Source organism: Trichomycterus rosablanca, chromosome 2, assembly GCF_030014385.1.
Source record: "Trichomycterus rosablanca isolate fTriRos1 chromosome 2, fTriRos1.hap1, whole genome shotgun sequence".
NCBI classification, from domain to species: domain Eukaryota; kingdom Metazoa; phylum Chordata; class Actinopteri; order Siluriformes; family Trichomycteridae; genus Trichomycterus; species Trichomycterus rosablanca.
The window spans coordinates 34,654,401-34,667,821 of NC_085989.1; the positions used below are offsets into that span (position 1 = coordinate 34,654,401).

The following is a 13,421-nucleotide window of genomic DNA, read 5'->3' on the forward strand; positions in this document are numbered from 1 at the left end:
TGTAAGCCTTGTTAGCTTCAGTGATATTACTTAACCTGACTCAAGTAGAGATGACAGCTGAGAGACAAACTTAATTGTATAAAGTACAAAATCTGTAAAGTCTATCTGTAGTGTGGCTTGTTGTATGTCAGCGCTGTGTGTGTTGTTTTTTGTATGTAAAAGGGTGTAACCCAGTAAATTGCCATGTGCATGCCTGCATGTCGGAATAACACAAAGCTCAAACTATCAGTGAAGATAACACATTGCTTAGATGTACTGAGCGTGAAAGGAGCTGTACATCCACTGGTTTACCAGGGTGTAGTTGGTAAAAGTGCTGCAACAGTGCTGTCTATTGCGTTTTGTGGTTCCTGTCCATTATTTGTGTCTAGACCTATTTCGGGAGATTTTGTCAGAGCAGCATTCTCTGTATGAGATAATGTTTCTAATAATGGGTTCAGTACTGATTATAAGTCACTGTAATGGTATACAAATTTGAGTAATGCATGACTTTCTCTGTTAACTGGGAAATGTTTCAGGCAGGCAAAGCAGACTGCTTGAAGGTTGAATGATTTGAATATTTTGCATGTCTGTTATAATGTTTAAGTTTTAGGAACAATGCCTAAACGGTCAGCGTTGGGTGATGTGGCCAAATATCACAGCATTTTGTCAAATATAATAGCATTTTTTCATGTTGTACATTGGAATCACTGGGAGCAATGCACTACCACACCCCAGACAGGAGGGCAACCATCATGGGACCTTGTGTATTGATGTAATATTATCAGACTTTAACAGAACTGGAGATAATATAGAGATAAGTGATAATATAATGCAGTACATATATCTGACATTCCTGACTGCACCAATTGTCACTGAAATAAGGTTCAATATATAATTTTTAATGTAGGTACATATTTAAGATTTCTAACTCTTATTTTGCAAGTACTACTGGCAGAGACAGTAAGATTTATTTTCTTTCTATTTTATTTATGTATTTTCTCACATTTTCTCCCCAATTTAATGTAGTCAATTTGTCTTCTGCTGCTGGGGGATCCCTGATTGCAGTTGAGGTGGGTATACTGCTGCTCACGCCTCCTCCGACCCACCTGCAGCCCTTAGCGGAACCCTTTTTCACTCATGCATTCTGCACAGGTGCCTCTCTGTCTGCTAATCAGGGTCCTTACACAGCATTTGAAGACCCCACCCACATAGTCATCCTGCCCTAGCAGAAACGTGTCTGCTGCAGGCATTGCCAATTATGCCCGCTATATGGCACCCAGCGCAGAGTTTCGAACCGAGGAGTTCAGAATCTCGGCACTGGTGTGCTAGCGGAATATCCTGCTGTGTTTTTATTTTAGTTTGTCATAGAGCCATCTTAGGTTATTTTCTGTTAACAGTTATTTTTACAACACCACATTTGTATGAAGACCAACAAATATTTGTTTTGTCTCATTAGTTTGTGATATTTCCCATGTTAATTTATTACATTTATTATTTGTGTCACTATTTATTTAAACCCCAGTATAACAGAGAATCATGCATTATTATCTACACACAAACTTAATTGTACACTTAAAGTGTACATGGAATGCTTTTGTGACATTTTGTTCAATGTTGTCAATAATTGTGATTTATTATTGTAATTTTTTCAACATTTTAATGTTATTTTTCTTGAAATCATTTACTTCAACTAAAGTTTAGACATAGAGTGGCATGATTGTCCCTGTTTTTATGTTAGATTTCTACAGGTATTTAGTTTTCCTCCTAAAAACACGTAGAATGTGGATTGGCTTCTCTATATTTCTCATAGGTGTGAGTCAGGTGTTCAGAGTTTGGCTTCGTGTCCACGGCGGTTTGTTTCTGCTTAGCGCTCAGTGTTTTCAGGTGTCTTTGTACCCATTCCAACCTTTGATCAGGATGCAGTAGTTACTAAAGATAAATGACTGAATGCTTACTTATAACCAATGTACTTTGCCTCTTTACTGTGCTTACTGTACACCTTACTGTAATTGTGTCAGTGGTACTAATTTTTGACAAATATAAAGAGAGTTGTTGCATGTTCTCACATTTTAGTTGTTGTTTATGCCTATTTGGGCCCTGATTTTAAGCGATTAAGGACAAAGCCAACCACAAAACTAACACATTGCAAATGTATTTGCAAATCAGATTCTGAATGTGATTCCTTCTGTCACCGCATGGTGTCAGCAGTAGGAAAAATGTCTTCACCCCACTACAAATCTGGTTTAAATTTGAGATTCAGTAGGTTCCTGGCTATTGAAGTAGCTGCCTTTCAGATCTACGAACACATAAACTTTAATATATTCCACCACTTAAAGTCAGTGTAGAAAGTAGGTTGCTTTGAACTGGAGAAACTGTAATGAGGTGGTTTAATTTTGATTTACTGCTGAAACTCTGTTGCTGTGTTTGTGAGTGAGGAAATAGGTCATGTGGCCTTTTGACCTGGACCACATTATTTACCACTTATGGGCCATACCTCCTTCCAGACGTGTATGCTTATGTGGCTCTGTTTAGCCCATTTTGCTGTTCTTTCCAGCATGAGTTTAAACAAATACACTACATGATGTGGGAAGCGCCTTCATTGGGGGGTTTAGCTAATTTAACCGCAAGCGTTGTAGCAGTTATAAAGTAAACATTTGTGATATTACTATAGACAAACACAGGCAGTAGGATAAGTCTAACTGAATTGCCCAGTCAATGTCATAGAATGAGACCTTTTGAACAAGTCACAATCTCCCTGCTAATACTTTCCCCGTCAGCTGTGTGTTATAATTTTAAAGAGGAAACGTCAATGATAAAGTCGTCAGTTCTGTCAGATTTAATTCTAACTGTAAAGCATTTTCTATAATAACATTTTTAAAGATGTATGTGTTTCAATTTTGGAACTGCCAGAGCACCACAGTGTTTTGACCAACTATACATGTTATTTTAATTAGCTCAGGCAATAACAACATTATTTAAAACACACATGAAATAAATAAGAGAAGCCAATTTAAAAGATGATGGCTGGTAAGAATTAAAGTCAGATTTTGTGCAAATACAAAGTCTCTTTTAAAAATACACATTTTTAGTTCATTCAGAAAAATAGTGTACTCTGCTAATGTATTTGTTTAATGTTGCCTTAGTTCTATACAAAAATGCCCTGGAAAAGGATTTTTACTTTGAATTCCGGGTTTATTTAGGACATTACAATGTGTAATGGGTAAATAAAGCAAGAGAGTTTTAAATGTACACAAATGTATCAGCCATCACATTAAAACCACCTTCTGGTTTCTTTACACACTGTCCATTTTATCAGCTTCACTTACCATATAGAAGCACTTTGTAGTTCTACAATTACTGACTGTAGTCCATCTGTTTCTCTGCATGCTTTGTTAGCCCCCTTTCATGCTGTTCTTTAGTGGTCAGAACCCCCACAGGACCACCACAAAGCAGGTATTATTTAGATGATGGATCATTCTCAGCACTGCAGTGACACTGACATGGTGTGTTAGTGTGTGTTGTGCTGGTATGAGTGGATCAGACACAGCAGTGCTGCTGGAGTTTTTAAATACCGTGTCCACTCACTGTCCACCCTGTTAGACACTCCTACTTAGTTGTAGATGTAAAGTCAGAGATGATCGCTTATCTATTGCCGCTGTTTAAGTTGGTCATCTTCTAGACCTTCATCAGTGGTCACAGGACGCTGCCCATGGGGCGCTATTGGCTGGATATTTTTGGTTGGTGGACTATTCTCAGTCCAGCAGTGACAGTGAGGTGTTTAAAAACTCCAGCAGCACTGCTGTGTCTTATCCACTCATACCAGCACAACACACACGAACACACCACCACCACCATGTCAGTGTCACTGCAGTGCTGAGAATGATCCACCACCCAAATAATACCTGCTCTGTGGTGGTCCTGGGAGAGTCCTGACCATTGAAGAACAACATGAAAAGGGACTAACAAAGCATGCAGAGAAACAGGCTACAGTCAGTAATTGTAGAACTTTAAAGTGCTCTTATATGGTAAGTGGAGCAGTGAGTGTAGAAACAAGGAGGTGGTTTTAATGTTATGGCTGATCGGTGTATGTTGGTTGTTGTATGTAAAAGACAAACAAAAATAGACCTAAGTAACCTAGGTAAATGTATTATAGTTTAGAACTTTGCTATGAAAGAAACAGACAGTTTGGGCCTCTCTGAATTTTAAGTGATTACTTCTGGTCCTGTAGCTATAACAGCGAATCTATGAAGTGTCAGGTCACCATTGCTAAGCGTGTAAAAATGTTTTTTTTGATGGTGTAAAGCACACTGCCATTAGACTCTAGAAAAATGGAGGAATGGTTCATGCCTCATCATGTAGCAGTTGATAAGGCATAAGTTAATCTGGGTTTGGGGAATGCTTTGTTAGCTTGTTGGTTGCAACCTTTCAATAGAAAAGCCAAATGTTTTATGTGTTTATTATATTATGAGCACATAAAGTATGTGTGTGTGTGTGTGTGTGTGTGTGTGTGTGTGTGTGTGTGTGTGTTTGTGCATGTGTGTGTAATTGTATGAGCGTAAGTCATCAGACTTGTGATAGTTTCTTCGTAACTTTTAACAGTCCCAGTCTTAACCACTTAGCAGTATATAAAGTTTACCATATGCTTCTAGGCATGCTAAAGCTAAACTGCTGGATTTGACCTCTCTGTGTATTACCAGAAAGCAAAGCTGCTTCATATTATCTGAACATTCGACTTGGTCAGGTGCAGACAGACTTCGTGACTGTTGGCTCTAGGCAGCTGAACACTGTTAGCACTGTATTTGTCTATGTTCAGGTTGTGCCAAAACCAGTAACTCAATCTTTGACATTTAAATTACTCCCAAATGACCGTTATTACTCCATGCATAGCAAAAATATCTTTGAAACCCTGAAACAAACACACACATATATCAGACATGATTAAGTTATTTCACAAGAAGCTTCCAAATAGACGTGGTTGTTGAGGGCAGAATTGCTTTATTTCTTCCAGATGTTTCAATTCTTAATACAAAGTTGCTAGATCAGCACTGTGTATAAAAGTTAAATTAACTGGATGCCACTGTGTGACACGGGATATGCTATTGTAGATGGCTTTGCAGAGAAAATACACTACTCAGCATTTCAAGGGCAATTACAGAACAAATGTCTGGATACAACATTACCCATTTAATAACATACTATGAACTGGTTTAAAAATGGTTGAAAAAAGAGAACTCTTTGTTTTCGAGTAAATATCTTTTTATGAGATATTCAGGACGAAGCTCTATAGCTTCAGTGGTGGCACAAAAATGCCTACCATCGAAATACCATCAGCCAAATTGTGATGGCTAGATAACTGAGTCAGAGCATCTCCAAAACTGCAGCTCTTGTGGGGTGTTCCCGGTCTGCAGTGGTCAGTATCTATCAAAAGTGGTCCAAGGAAGGAGCAGTGGTAAACCGGCAACAGGGTCATGGGCGACCAAAGCTCGTTGATGCATGGGGGAGCGAAGGCTGGCCCGCGTGGTCCGATCCAACAGACAAGCTACTGTAGCTCAAATTGCTGAAGAAGTTAATGCTGGTTATGATAGAAAGGTGTCAGAATACACAGTGCATCACAGTTGCAGGGCTGTTTAGGCAGCAAAAGGGGAACCAACACAATATTAGGAAGGTGGTCATAATGCTATGCCTGATTGGTGTACACTACAATAAAACAATGCACAATACATATACTACACAATATAACAATTTGATTCACTTCCAAAAGTAAACTGATTGAATACAGCTGACTTCTAATGCAGTTTAAACCAGATCTTGACTTGAGTTTATTTTTTCCAAAGAACCATTTAAAATAAAAAAGTTTTTGTCAGAGAAGTTCAAATAAACAACGGATTTAAAGGCATTCAGTCTGTGTGCCAATCCTCTCTGTGCCATGCCTCCAGAACACTAATCTCCCACATACTGAACTCCCTTGATTAAAAATATCAAATACAGGATAACTTGAATTACATCCACTGGTGCTTGGTGTTTTAAAGCACTGATTGCAATATTTTACTTTTTACAGAATCTCAGTGTACGAATCCAGTGAGCAGTCTATCAAAACAAAAGGATGTGTTTTTATATTGCCACCAGACTTGTGTTTTCAAATTTATATTGCATAAACAAATCGAAAAAGGTCTCTTTTATAAACAGTGAAAGGGTAATAAAATAATTTAATAAATAAATTAAAATAATGTACATAAAGTTTATTTCTGTTTTTTTAAACTTAATGTTAATTTTAATGATTTTTCTGGTTCCAGCGTGTGTTTTTACCACTGCGCCACCTGAGCGGCCAATCATTTCCATCTTAACAGTGGACAGGATTCATTATAGGTAAAAGCAAGCTTTTGCTGACTTTAAAACTTAAAACTCGACTCATTAGACTAATATGCACCTTGAGCTTTAAGGTTTTTGTTCACAATTCATCATTATTTTTTGTGCTTTTACCAGTAAAAAAAATCCAGTTTGCCTGATGCCCCTGCAATTGAGTTGTCCACTGTTTGCTTTCTTTGTTAGTTGCCTTGTTGCATTGAAATCGTGTTAAAGTGCTGACAGTCAAAGCTATTTTACAACAGAAGCCTGAGCATTCTCATATTCTCCTGGGCAAACACTATATATGTACTTATTCTTTTAGATATGATTATTTTGGTAAAGTATCTACTGCAGCATAGTAACATTGGGTAAAAATTTGGTTATTTTTTTATTGCAGACATTAGATATATCTAGATGCACAACAAGAAATTAATAATAATAATGTTGTTTTTGAATAAAAGAAAAAAATATTGGCATACTGTCAGGGTAGCAATAGGAGGATCAGATTGGCTTTAAACTAAACTCGCTAGTTTTGGGCTGAATCACATGACTCCTGATTTGCCATCGGCCAGTATTTCTAGTCTGACAAACACTAAGAGCCTTTTCTACACACACACACACACCGAGGAGGAAAACCCCATAATCACCCTAATCACATTAAACAACAATACTTTCTCATTTAAGTTTGTTGCTGTTGATTTCGTCGTTTGGTGTTTTTTTATTTTAAGGTGGGGGTCAGTGTTCAAAATTAAAACTCAAAAACACTGTTTAGAGTTCTAGTGTCAGCAGTGCTACCAGCCTCACAGACCCAATTGCCCTGACTGATAAAAAGAAGGCAAAATTGATGTTTACATTTTTAATCTTACTGTCTGGCTAAGGCGCTGACACACGCAATGGAGGAATAGGATCTGCTGCTGGCTGTTGTAAAGAAGAGATTGTGGCTTTACACATGTTGGTAAACATCTCTATCAAAACATGCAGTTATTAAAAAAAAAATCTGGGTGATTCACAGTAGCTGACAGAATCACTCTACCAGAGAAGACATATACAGGTCCTTCTCAAAAAATTAGCATATTGTGATAAAGTTCATTATTTTCCATAATGTAATGATAAAAATTAAACTTTCATATATTTTAGATTCATTGCACACCAACTGAAATATTTCAGGTCTTTTATTGTTTTAATACTGATGATTTTGGCATACAGCTCATGAAAACTCAAAATTCCTATCTCAAAAAATTAGCATATCATGAAAAGGTTCTCTAAACGAGCTATTAACCTAATCATCTGAATCAACGAATTAACTCTAAACACCTGCAAAAGATTCCTGAGGCTTTTAAAAACTCCCAGCCTGGTTCATTACTCAAAACTGCAATCATGGGTAAGACTGCCGACCTGACTGCTGTCCAGAAGGCCATCATTGACACCCTCAAGCAAGAGGGTAAGACACAGAAAGAAATTTCTGAACGAATAGGCTGTTCCCAAAGTGCTGTATCAAGGCACCTCAGTGGGAAGTCTGTGGGAAGGAAAAAGTGTGGCAGAAAACACTGCACAACGAGAAGAGGTGACCGGACCCTGAGGAAGATTGTGGAAAAGGGCCGATTCCAGACCTTGGGGGACCTGCGGAAGCAGTGGACTGAGTCTGGAGTAGAAACATCCAGAGCCACCGTGCACAGGCGTGTGCAGGAAATGGGCTACAGGTGCCGCATTCCCCAGGTCAAGCCACTTTTGAACCAGAAACAGCAGCACTGGACTGTTGCTCAGTGGTCCAAAGTACTGTTTTCGGATTAAAGCAAATTTTGCATGTCATTCGGAAATCAAGGTGCCAGAGTCTGGAGGAAGACTGGGGAGAAGGAAATGCCAAAATGCCTGAAGTCCAGTGTCAAGTACCCACAGTCAGTGATGGTCTGGGGTGCCATGTCAGCTGCTGGTGTTGGTCCACTGTGTTTTATCAAGGGCAAGGTCAATGCAGCTAGCTATCAGGAGATTTTGGAGCACTTCATGCTTCCATCTGCTGAAAAGCTTTATGGAGATGAAGATTTCATTTTTCAGCACGACCTGGCACCTGCTCACAGTGCCAAAACCACTGGTGAATGGTTTACTGACCATGGTATTACTGTGCTCAATTGGCCTGCCAACTCTCCTGACCTGAACCCCATAGAGAATCTGTGGGATATTGTGAAGAGAAAGTTGAGAGACACAAGACCCAACACTCTGGATGAGCTTAAGGCCGCTATTGAAGCATCCTGGGCCTCCATAACACCTCAGCAGTGCCACAGGCTGATTGCCTCCATGCCACGCCGCATTGAAGCAGTCATTTCTGCAAAAGGATTCCCGACCAAGTATTGAGTGCATAACTGAACATAATTATTTGAAGGTTGACTTTTTTTGTATTAAAAACACTTTTCTTTTATTGGTCGGATGAAATATGCTAATTTTTTGAGATAGGAATTTTGGGTTTTCATGAGCTGTATGCCAAAATCATCAGTATTAAAACAATAAAAGACCTGAAATATTTCAGTTGGTGTGCAATGAATCTAAAATATATGAAAGTTTAATTTTTATGATTACATTATGGAAAATAATGAACTTTATCACAATATGCTAATTTTTTGAGAAGGACCTGTATAACAGCGCTATCAGTTTGACAGTTATTTTCTTTATTTCTAATAGGACTTTTTGTGTTGTAAAAAGTTAACCTATCACATGGTAGCTCAGTGGTTAAGGTACTGGACTGGTAACCAGAAAGTTGCTGGTTCATGCCCCACCACTGCCAGGTTGCCACTGTTGGGCCCTTAAACAAGGCCCTTAATCCTCAATTGCATGTAAAACTACTCAAAATTGTAAGTGGCTACAATGGAAGAGCGTTATACTCTCCACCATTGAGGAGCTCTGTGTGTTCTTGAGGGCTGTTGTAGCCTAGTGGTTAAGATACTGGACTACTAATCGAAAAATTGCTGGTTCAAGCCCCACCACTGCCAGGTTGCCACTGTTGGGCCCTTGAGCAAGGCCCTTAACCTATTATAGATAATATACTGTACACAAGTACTGTAAGTCGCTTTGGATAAAAGCGTCTGCTAAATGCCAAAAATATAAATGTAGTATATCAGTACATATAGATCCAGTTTTTCTGTTTTCATACAACCACATTAGCATATAATGAGTTTTGTTTTTTTGTTTTGCCTGGGATGAAAGTGGGTGGAAAATATATATTTTATTGACTTATCTCAACAGAGCTGTTAGAAATCTTATCTTAGCAATCAGATCTGTACTCCAGGCCAGTGTGTAGGACTTTAAGAGGAGGGGCTGACTGTGTTAGTGAGTGAATGTGTGGGTTGGTATTTCTCAAGCTTAGAAGGGGGAGTGGTACTGGTGGTCTGGACATGAGAACCCGGAGTGTGGACGGCAACACATATATGCACTCTGAGTTGAGTGAGTGAGGCACCCCAGACACACACACTGTTCTGCATGCTGCCCAGCTCTGACAGAGAAGAGACGTCTGACTGAAAACAAGGAAAGTAAGAAAGTGAGAACACTTGTTGTGACCTGACCTCAGGAGCATGTATGATCCAGCCAGTTTTCCGGGTCACGTGGAGGAGCAGTGCTTTGTGCAAGCCTATGAGAATGTCAGGGAGAAATATAAAGGTACCTCAGCCTTTAACTATTGTTTGTAATCACATATGAGTGGTGCATGTGGGTGATAGTAATATGCCAAAGCATCAGTGGTGAGAAGTTGTTGTGTATCATGTAGCATCATAAATATGATGGCAGAGCTGCATGCTATATTTTGCTGGATGTCACATGGTGTTTCATGTTGTGCTTCTGAAAGTTTTGCTGAACTTACTAGCTGCCTTATGATTTTTGTTGGATTGGCGAATATTTCACATAAATATGATTATGGGCTTAGTGTCACTTATACTGATTAAAACAGTGCTGTCTGTGAATCATTATCATTTCGTGTAATGTCATGTCGCATGCATACATCTTTACATTTAGAGGAAAATAATCAGTGTCAAGTTGGAGGGGTGTGGCTTTCATTACCTTGGATTTGATTATAATTGACTCATAAGTGTAAGCCCCAAAGTGCATTATTTCAGTTATTCCATAGCAGCTTAGCAAGACTAATACGTTTTATTAAAAATACATGGTGTAGGCGCCCAGATATTCCGCTTGCACACCAGCACCGAGTTTCTGAACTCCTCGGTTCAAAACTCGGTGTTGCCACCGGTCGGCTGGGCGCCATCTGGCGGGCATAATTGGCAGTGCCTGCAGCAGATGCTAATTGGCCACCGTATATGCAGGGTGGGGGCCGGACTATATGTGGGTGGGTGGGTGGGTTTTCATATGCTGTGAAAGGACCCTGATTGGCGGAAGAGATGCCTATGCAGAATGCATGGGCGAGAAGAGGTGGGCTGTGCATGTGTTGAAAGAGGTGTGTACAGTGACGTGCTCTCCTCGGATGCAATCTGGTATCTCTCAGCAGCGGAAGACAAAACTGAGTGCGCTAAATTGGGAGGAAAATGGGGAGAAAATGCATACAAAAAAAATACATGGTGTAAACTTACATTTATACAATAAATGTTGTAATGCAAGGATTCTTCAAAAAGTTTCTGCATTTTTTAACTCTATTTATTAAAGATTTCAAAAACAGATTACAGCACTTTTCTACATAGTCTCCTTTCGATGCATTTTTCCCAGCATCAAACTAACTTTTAAATGGCATCAGCAAAAAGTGTTTTTGGTTGAGTGTAGTCACTGGTGCACCGCTGCTTTCACATCATCACCACATGAAAATCTTCTTCCCCTTAAAGCTTCTTTGAGTGGTCCAAAAAGGTGGAAATCAGATGGTGCTAAATCTGGACTATAAGCTCTCTCAGTCTCTCAGACACGACCAATTACTACTCCTCCCACCCCTCACCGTTTCCAACAAAAATATAAAAGTGTGGAAATTTTATGAAGATCCCTCGTATAGATATGCAATATAAGTAAGTTCCTTCTGTTACTAGTTATAGCAGCTATAAATAGTTCTAGATGCTTTACCTGTATTCACTTCCTTTGAAGGCTGAGCCTTGCCACTCAAACCTCTCATTGCTGGGTTTCTAAGATGCTTGGTTTTTATCCTGTCTTTATGGGACAGGTTCAGGTACAAGGCAAACTGGTTTTAGATTGGGCCACTGGGGTGTGTTGTTCACTAATGTTGGAAAAGCAGCCCTTGATAGTGACTTTGAGTCGTGGTATGTAAGCCAGATTTAGGAACAAAAAAAAAAAGTTCCCCACAAATCAGGATTTGAGATGCAGTTAAAACATCACCAGTACTGAAAAAAATTAAGAAATAACAATAAATGTACTTAAATAAATGTTCTATTTAAAAATAACAATTTGTCAAGTGTACTATGTTCTTCTGACTAAACTTAAGTTAAATAATGTATTACATTATGGGTGCATGACACAGAGTTATGCACCCACTGATCACAAGCAGTAAAATAAACCAATTCAAAGCATCCCAAACCTGATTATCCAATATCATTACTATAAGCCACTCCTGATTCACTCTGTCCATGATCCTTGTCTTGCCCCATGTTTGGAGCATAGGAACTGAGGAGTGGTGGCTATAAATATCGGCCCAATTTCTGATCACAGACAAGAACTCCACTCAACCCAGCACTGTAATTCTGTACAGATGAGCAAGAGCTTTGAAACTTGTTTTAGCATCAGATCAGTCCCATACTTCTGGAAATCTGTTTTTATTTCTGTTTCATTTTCTGATCATTTCACCGTTTTGCTTACACAGTGTATTCAAACCAAAGTATTCAGACCTCTTGACTTTTTGCACACTTGTGAATTTAATTCTGAATGAGTATTATTCCCATTTAACAAACAAACAAACTGAAATCTCTTATTTAAATAAGTATTCTGGTCTGGTGCATCTTGTTTGCTTTGATTATCCTCAAGATGTGTCTAGAACTCAACTGCAGTTCGCCTGTTGCAATTTGTATAGATTGGACATAGTTTGACAAAACACATCTGGGTCTACACTGCATTGTAAGAACAAAAATAAAAATAGTGCAGATCAGCGATGAAACAAGACAGATGTTGTGGAAGAGCATAGAAAATCATGGGTGCTCCCCTGCCCACCCTCCAGGACTTGTACTCAACAAGAATGAGGAACCAGGAAGAAAAAATAATCACAGACTTCTCACATCCCGGACACAAATTTTTTAACCTCCTCCCCTCTGGCAGGTGCTACAGAGCTCTGCACACATAATACAATAGACACAGAAAGTAAATCTTGTTCTGCTGTATGTATATGTTTGATTTTTATTATATCTTTACAGTGTTTTTCTATTCTTGTATATGTATTTTTTGCTTAGCATGTAAAAATATGCACATTGTCTGCATATTGTTTAGTCTGTAAAGTACATTGTCTGTATATTTTAGAGAGCTACCAACAGCTGGAAAGAAATTCCTTGTGTGCGCAAACATGCCTGGCGAATAAAGCTGATTCTGTTTCTGTTTTTGATCAAGAAATGGAGTTCAAACTATCTGTGGATCTTTGTGATCAAGTTGTGGCAAAGCATAAATCGGGAAAAGGCTTTAACACTTTATCTAAAGCTTTGAGTATTCCCATGACCACAGTGGCCTTGATAATTAGGAAATGATTAAAGCTTTTTGAGTTTGGCTGTCCAGCCAAATTGGCCATACAGGCAAGAAAGGCCTGGACAGGGAAAGAACCCACCATTTACTCTGATAAGCTGCAAATGTCCTGTGCAGAGATGGGAAATCCTATTGGACTGATTATCATCTCTGCAGCATTTTATCACTCAAGCCTTTATGACGGTGTATGGAACGATGAGACAAAAATGGAACTCTTTGGGCATAACAGCAAGCACTATGTTTTGTGAAAAACAGGCACTTACATTTTACATTTTCAGCATTTAGCAGACGCCTTTATCCTAAGTGCCTTACAGTACAGTTACAGTATACAGTCTGAGCAAGAGAGGGTTAAGGGCCTTGCTCAATGGCCCAACAGCAGCAACCTGGCAGTGGTGGGGCTTGAACCAGCAACCTTCTAATTACTAACCCAGTACCATAACCAC

General features: G+C 39.0%; 1 protein-coding gene across 6 annotated transcripts in view; it reads left to right on the forward strand.

Moving 5' to 3' along the window:
* The window catches only part of pleca (plectin a), a 171,911-nt gene that overhangs the window by 14,838 nt on the left and 143,652 nt on the right, over positions 1 to 13,421 (forward strand). Inside the window, exon 1 of one of the 6 annotated variants that reach the window (XM_063014818.1) lies at positions 9,916 to 9,969. The exons of the other annotated variants lie outside the window; for them this stretch is intronic. The gene's annotated coding sequence lies outside the window, so the exon portion shown is untranslated. Of the gene's footprint in view, positions 1 to 9,915; positions 9,970 to 13,421 lie in introns of those variants that run through there. 6 annotated transcript variants of the gene reach the window in all.